Raw genomic sequence first — 8,201 nt, 5'->3', positions numbered from 1 at the left:
TGAACATTGCTGATCTACTTCCCATAGTCAATCCATCTTTAATTTTTTACACTATATTTTCTGTATTTATCTTCATATTTCTAAATAATATTGTTTACATCTGTCTCTATAGTCTTCAGTCTTAGACATTTATTGACTTCCTATTATGGAAAGTGAGAGTTTTAGCTCTTTATCAATTTCCTCTTTTTATCCACCATTGTTTCATATAGTCGATTATCTATATTCGAATGATCCAAGTGATTACATTTTTTTTACTATAACATTTTGTTTTTCCTGTAGATAATGAATGATTCATTCTCTCTCTCTCTCTCTCTCTCTCTCTCTCCATTTACTTATATATATTTGAACCTATGGATTACCTTCTCTCACCGTCCTATACTTTTGTGAAATGCCTTTTAATTCAATTTCCACACAAACTTGTCAGGTAAAATTTCAGTTTTATATTACTATGTAAACATCTTTCCTTGAGTCCTCTGTACTTCTGCTCTATTCTGTCTTTTTGGACTGGTTGCTTGCTTGGTCTAATTCACAACTATTATTTTAGCATTTCATTTTACCATTTTCCAAGAAGCTCTTTTTGTTTTATTGTGTTGGCTGGCTCATTTTTCTGAGTCACTTGCTTTTCTTTTTTCTTGGTAATTCCCTTGTTTTCTTGGAACATATCGTTCTATAGTTTCCTTAGAAAGGTTAAAGGGAAGGAATAGTCTTGAAATTTTGTGTACCTGATAATTTTTTAATTTTCATTCTCACACTTAATTGATAGCTTGCCTGGGTATAGAATTTTAGGTAGAAACTAATTTCCTCTGCAGAATTGCTTCATAGTTTTCTAGCTTCCAAAGCTGTTGCTGGGATAGGCAATGCCTAATGAAGATTCCTGATCCTTTGTGAACTTCCCCCAACTCCATTAGGAATTTTTTAGTCCCCCACCTCCATTCCTAGTATTATGTAATTTCAGAATATATGCCCTGGTGTTGATCTTTTCCTTTTATTGGTCTTGGCACTTAGTGGACACTTTACATCAAATTTCAGTGGGAAATTTTATTTTAGTATTCTTTTGTTTTTGCAAATTTTATTAGTATATGATGGATATCCTGCATTGGTATTCTAATTTTCATTCTTTTTTCTACCTCTTGTTTTTACTTTCTAGAAGAGTTCCTTGACTTTACCTTCCCACCATTTCATTGAATTTTCTATTTTGGTTATCATATTTTTAATTGGTAAAATTTATTTTCTTTTCCTGATTAATCATTTATAAAAATAGCTCACATCTTGTTTTTTTTCATGAATGCAAACTTTTAATTTTCCTCCAATGATAACATAGCTATTTTTATTTTAAAGTTATTTTCTTGTTTCCTAAATTGAAATTTTGGAGAAAATTGTTTTCTCCAAGTCAGATTGCTTTGATTTCCAAATCTCTTTTCAGCCAGCTGCCTCACTGGTGTCTTCTGTTTTTACCAGGTGTCTCCAACTCTTGAGCGCGTGTGTGCGCGTGTGCGCGTGCGCTTGTTTGCATGTGCATGCGTGTGCATGTGTGTCCTTTTTTGGTATTAGGTTGGCTTGCTTCTTGGCTGAATAGTTGTTCCCATTTTTCCATGATTTTTTTTTTTATCTTAATATATTGTGGCTCTGGGTTTATATTTGCCTTGTGGTTTTATAGAATGGAGATTGTACTTCTGTTTCTTATTCATGTTGATATTTTTGGGGTTAATTTTAGAGCACAGCATGGAAATGTTTGCCATTCTTAATGTATATTTTCACCTCTCAAATCGTTATTCTTTACAATAAAACATGAAGAGAAACTTAATTCATACATTTGCTAGTTATTTATCTTTACTGGGGATGTTAGTTGGTACTTTTCTTTAATTATGAGATGTATTTTTTCAGTTGACAATGAGAAATATGGGATGCCAAAACCAAGTCTGGCCAAAGTAGCTATGGTTATATGAACACAGAAAATCTATTCCTGAAACAGTTCTTAATATAGAAACATAACTTAAATGAACAGTTATTAATATACCTAAAAATTTGAGTAAATTAATCATTATTAGTATTATTACTTCTATGTTTGGACTGTATTGAGGTTGATAGTTGTCTGACTTTTGGATAAATGGTGCAAGTATTATTTGTTTGCAGATACCTCATCCGTAGCATCTTTGTGCTTTGGAGAGGACAGCTGAGTCTGCATTGAGAAATCCTGGATTTGTGTAGGATTAACCTCTATATCTCAGTTTCTTCATTTGTAATTCAAGAGAAATCTTCCTCCCTATCACTATTTTTATCATTCTTATCTTCTGCATCATTTTTCAATTACCTACATAGAAGTAGACCTCTATTGTAATATGAAGATTCTTTCCCTGTAATCTGGTCTATAGATCAGCAGCTGAATTTTTTCAACAGCTGAATGCATTTTTTTCTCCCCATCTTAAACTAGAACAAAGAAGGAAGAACCATACCTCTCCTTGTTACATTGATACATTTTTACTTCTCACTGGACAACATTGTTCTATCATCCTATTGTTGCCTTTGCTTCACAGAATAGTTTCCCTTTTTTTCCCAACAACTCACTTCCCTATTTTAGCTGCATGATTCCAGTTTCCCTTGTGATAAAGTCTAACACTAATATAGGATTAGAAATGAGAATGGTGGTTGTTTCCTTATTAATTGCATTATTGTCTTCTAAGTCCTGTGTCAATTGGTAGCATTTCATGCAGCCCACTTCCTTCTTATGTATTAGATGACAGCAACTTGGTGTCTAGGCTATCAAATGGGACCCATCTGTGGGGGAATTATACCACAGCAGGGAATAATTTAAATCTTTAGAACTGAATTTTTATGGGCTGTGAGAGAAGGGAGCCCAAGGGAAAAAAATTAGAAAATTAATGTTTTACAAAATGCTCTCCCTTATGTTGTATCACCCAGTCCTTGCCCTTCTGAGAAGTAGCAGGTCTGATATTTATTCTAGAGATGAGACTGAGGGCCTCATTAGCAGGCATTTAGTTACCCAGAGTCACATAGCTAGCATATGGGAGAGCTAGAGCTTTTACCCTGCTCTTTTGACAATCTTAGTAATGTCTGTGCCATGGCATTGCCATTGTGAGTAATCAAGAGGGAGCTAGAGTTTTTGGTTGCTAATGATCTATCTGGCTTTCATTTTGGTGATGTTGCCTGTGTACTGGTTTTAGAAATAAGGAACATGGGAGGGTGTTTCAAGTCCAGGAGACTCTGATCTTATGCTTGTTATTCCCAGTGACTCACAGCTAATGATGTACGTCTAGATTAACAGAACTATGGTGCATTACATCCTCAATCTGATCAGAGAGGTAGAGAAGAATTGGTAAGACTCGTGTCCTACAGCTCTGGAGACAGTGCTCAGGATTGTTAATCCTTTAGGTAGGTGACCACCTCTTTCTAACGAGAGAGCTGTAGATATAGTTAGAGCTATAGTTGGGCAATACGTGTGGTGGAGGGAGTTTTCTTAGTAAAGCATTTTAATATGCATAGAGGATTGTGCATTAAGGCTGGGGTAAATCTTGGATATTATTTTACAAGTGAGAAAACTGAGGCCCCAAAAAGCGAAGTGACATGTCTAAGGTCACATGCAACTTAGTAGCAAAGTAGAGCCTACAATTTATTTTTCTTTCTTTGGTGTTCTTTCCTTTTCCTGGAACTTTTGGTTTCAACTTGGACTTGCGCATTGGAAACACCCTGGGAGCTTAAAAATGCTAATGCCTGGGTCCCACCCCGGAGGTTCTGAGTTTGTGTGGAGTGTAGGCTGAGCATTTGTATATTTAAAAGCTCCCCAAGTGATTATAATATGCAGCAAAATTTGAGAACCTTGGACTGGTGGTTCTCAAACCTGGCAAACATTAAAATCACCATGGGAGTTTTGAAAAAGTATATATTCATGAAGACCCACCTCAACACAGTCAAATCAGAATCTCTGGAAGGAAAATTAAAAGAATAGAAGACGGAGTATCTTTTGATGGGATCCATCTTCTTTTATTCTCTCTTTTGATTATAAGTCTTGACTTCCAAAATTATGCCTGCTCTGCTACATTACCACTGCCATGGCTAGGTATTGTAGGCTCTCAAAAAGGGGCAAGACTTCTTGATTACAGTTGCAAACAGTCTCTTTCTGGCTTTCATTTCCATGATGCTGTTACTTGTGTGGGGTTGTTAGAAACTAATCAGAGAGGGAACAGAGTATAGCAAGCCTGAGGACCGTCTCTGATGTTGATGTGTCTATTCCCATTGGATCACCACTTATGATGGTTCAACTAGAATAACCTGGAGAGATTTTCAACATTGACACCTTGGCACCTTGGGCTTTGGTATTTTAAAAAAGCCCCCAGGTGCATTCAGGAGTTGTTAAAGCATTGAGGGCTATTGGATGCTAGGCGCCTCACCTGTACACTCAGGGCTTGAGAGATTATGTCCTGGTCCACTCACCTAGCATGGAAAGGTGACTTTGCTGTGCTCCAGCCTGTGGTCAGAGAGAAGTTATTTAGTGTTCCATCAGCAGGTGGCCATATCGTCATTCTCCGCATTACTGTTGGGCTCCTTTAGTTCAGTTTGGAAATAAAGTGTCCCTGTGCTCCTCGCCCTCCACTGCAGGAATTCAAGGTCAGAGATGACAGCAAGTCTTGTACTGAGAAGCCTGTTGGTGTTTGGGCAGGATTTGTGAGGATGACTGTAGGAGATCAACATCTGTCCACACTGGCTTCTTGGGCCTTTTACCATCACACACTTTGGGTTTCAATAAAAAATGATCATGTTGCAGTCAAGTAATAAACCCAAACCCTCTTAGTAGAGAGAAGCTGGAGGGAATAAGAGGCAATAGATCAGGAATGGTTTTAGGAGATAAGAAGCTCTATGTTTTGATTTTGATTATTTAGTGGGAATCTGACATCATTCTTCCAGCCTCCAGAGCTCAGCTTTCTTAAAGAGGCTTTTCTGCTTTTCATAAAGGTGACTGGAAATGCCAAGTGTTCAGGTCAGTCCCAGTCTCTCTGGATCTGGAAAAAATGGTCCTGTGGGTGCTTAAGATTCCCATTTGGAAGATATTGTAGAGAATATAAAGACGGGGGTTGTGGGGGGATCCCATGGAATTTCTTTTGGCTTTCTATCTGCTTAGTATACAAAAAAAAAAAAAAAGAGATTGGGAGCTGGCAAACCTTGGTCCAGTTTTCCAGTTATCCTTTCAGTACCTCATTTCCTCTATGCAGTCTACTCCTCATTTGTAAATCCCTGCTTTTTCCTTCAGCTGGGTTAAACATTGTTGTTGTTTTTTTTTTTCCTTCTCTTTCCCAAGTTCTTTGTTGCCTCTTTTAGTCAATGTCATATTTATAGCACTTCTCTCTCTCCCATTAGACCAAGTTCTCTCAGGTAAGAGCCCTGTTCACTCATTTCTTTGATTTTGTACCTTACATGGCACCTCCACATAGTTGATGCCCACAGATTTTTTTATATACATATAAGTAGATGATTGGAAAGATCCTTCTCTTTCTCTTCTGGATTTGGATGCCGAAAGCATTTTCTTTCTGGATTCTTAAAGTTAATGAGAATATCTTTGTGGATGGCGGTTGTAGCAGGGGAAGAGGCTTAACCTGATGCTTTCTTCAAAGTTTTTTTTAAGTCTTAAGTGGTCAGCAGAGCTGGGAAGTTGAGAGGAGAACTTTTGAGCCAAGTTCTATTCCTTGCCTGACCTCAGTGACCCTCGAAAGATCTCAAATATGGGCTCTAAGGAGGGGGAACTGCATGAAGCAAGGGAAAGAAATAAAACCCCTCACCGTTTCATGAGCAGAGTCAGAGAGAGGGCCTCACCTACCTCAGTGCCTAGCACTTGGCAGACATGCAGTAAATATTTGTTGGATAACTTGTCTAATATAATCTAAGAAGGCACCAGTTCACAAAAGCCTCAAGTAGCTTCTAATGTGCAGCTTGGCTACATTTCTGTTGTTTTCCCTAGCATGACGGAGACCCTATTAAGTTGAGGTGATTCATTAGTCATTGCCAGAACAGTTTTATTGGGATGACTATTACCATGTATTTAACTTCTCAGATCCCCATAGCATTTTATTGCTGATTATTGTTCCACTAATCCATTCAACGTTGATGGAGTTGTATTCAGTTTTAGCAAGGGCCAATCTATTCAGCTAGCTGCATGTCCAATGAGCCCCTGGTTAAAATCCCCGTAGAGACTCTCCCAGAATATATCAGGACCTTTAATTATGTGGTGCTAATAGACATCACACAGTTTCTTCTGACATTTTCATTAGGCAAGTATTATAGACATCTGTGATTACCATTGTGTAGGAAACTTACTAGTGAGTGTATAATTAAAATAGGTTTCGAGGGACCAGCATCCAGGAAATTATTGAGATTTTTTCAGAAGAGAAATAAAAGATGACTGATAGGTATCTAGGACTTTCATGTTTACATGTATGCCCCACAGAAACCAATTATTTAAACAGTGTTCTTTTTGTTTTGAGCTTCTTGAAAGAGTTCTATAAGTACTCTTAATCTAAGATACATTCATATATAGAGAAGGAAGGCAAATATCTGTGAAATAAATATAGTTGTAAACCAAGGCTTTTGGTTGTTGCAAAGTGTTCATATGCCATTCTAAGAAATTAGAATTTTTGGTGTACATGATGAGTTAGTAGGATTTTTTTTTTTTTTTAAGCCTCAGCAGCAACAACATTTTTTGGGAAGGGGAGGAATAAAAGCTTATACGGGACCGCAATATATAAGATACATATAAGAACTGTTTCAATTGATCAAGAGTTTGCTCTTTCTACATTCCTCCTTCGCAGTTTTCTGTCCCCTCACATCATCCATTCAGAAGCACCTTTCTAGAATCCTTAGGCTCTAAACAGTTTGAAAACTGTTGCCTTATTGAGTAGAGTTTATAAAAAAATTCTCTGAAGTGAAAATGGACTTCGTTTCTTCCTTGAAAAGACATCTAGATAAACTTTCAGTCACCTCTTCTGTCCTTGAACCTTCTTTATTCTATTCAGTAGCAGTGGTAATAGCTGATAGCCCAATTTTAAAACATTTCATTTGCTTAATCTTTAGTGTTGTTGCTAAGGGAGATCCTCAAGAAATGTTTTCAGGTCTTGTGACAATCACAGTAGACAGAAAGTACAAACTGTAAACGTAATGGTATAAGAATCTGTTGTCACCCTAATACACAATAGTAGTTCAACACATACAAAATAGAAGATACAACATAATAAGTATGCTTTCATTAAAAATCTAAGTTTTTTAGAGGGAAGCATTAATTCCAACATCTAACAAGTATTTCACACATAAGAGTTATTCAATAAATAATTGAGGCTTAAAATAAAAATACTTTATATAATATTCTGATTTTAAGATTTTGAGGCACACAGTGTATAAAATTTTATTGTCTACCATTAGCAGAGCAGTTACATTTTGAAAAATTATATAGCGGAAAGGGCACCGAATGAGAAGTCTTATCATTTGGGCTGCGCTCTTGACTTGTCACAAATGAGTTGATATGATATCAAACCTCAGAGAGGCTAAATTATTTGCCTTGGTTCCTTATCTATAAAACAAGGAGGTTTGACTCAATGAACTAAAGTCCCTTTCAACTGGAGCATTCATTCCATAAGCATTCATGATCTACGATGTTTTTGATTATGCTACTATCTATATGTAATACATGTGGGTGAACTCAACTGTAAAGGCCAACCTGTGTTTCTTGCACCTGCCCTCCCAATTTTCATCAGTAGACTCTTTTTCCAGTCATGCCAGCCTAAACTGTGCTTTGCAAACTCTTCTCTCATAGAAAATCTTGCCTGATTCAAAAGAGGGTTTCTGCGTTCTTGTTTATGACCCTCAGCAGAACAGAACATTTATCTGTCTGCTTTTTATACTTGGTGATTAGCCATTGCATTTCTGTTAAACAGCCTGTGGTTAGATTCTGCACATCAGACACCTTATATATATTGACTCTTTTTGCTTGTCATGGATCTATGTTTTTATGGCATCATTTATATTTCAAAAATATACATTATGATAAATATCATGACATTTGGCACTTTTTAACACCATATTATCCTTTAAAATAGCTGGTTAGAATGTAGTGCTTTCTCCACAGTACCTTGTCTTTGATACATCACTTGTTTATATTTAAACCTTTCTGACTCAGAACCTTCTGTAGTATATTTGCATTT

The sequence above is a fragment of the Pteropus vampyrus genome, unplaced genomic scaffold, assembly GCF_000151845.1.
Source record: "Pteropus vampyrus isolate Shadow unplaced genomic scaffold, Pvam_2.0 Scaffold324, whole genome shotgun sequence".
NCBI lineage: Eukaryota > Metazoa > Chordata > Mammalia > Chiroptera > Pteropodidae > Pteropus > Pteropus vampyrus.
The sequence above is the reverse complement of the archived record's forward strand: the minus strand, read 5'-3'. Positions refer to the sequence as shown.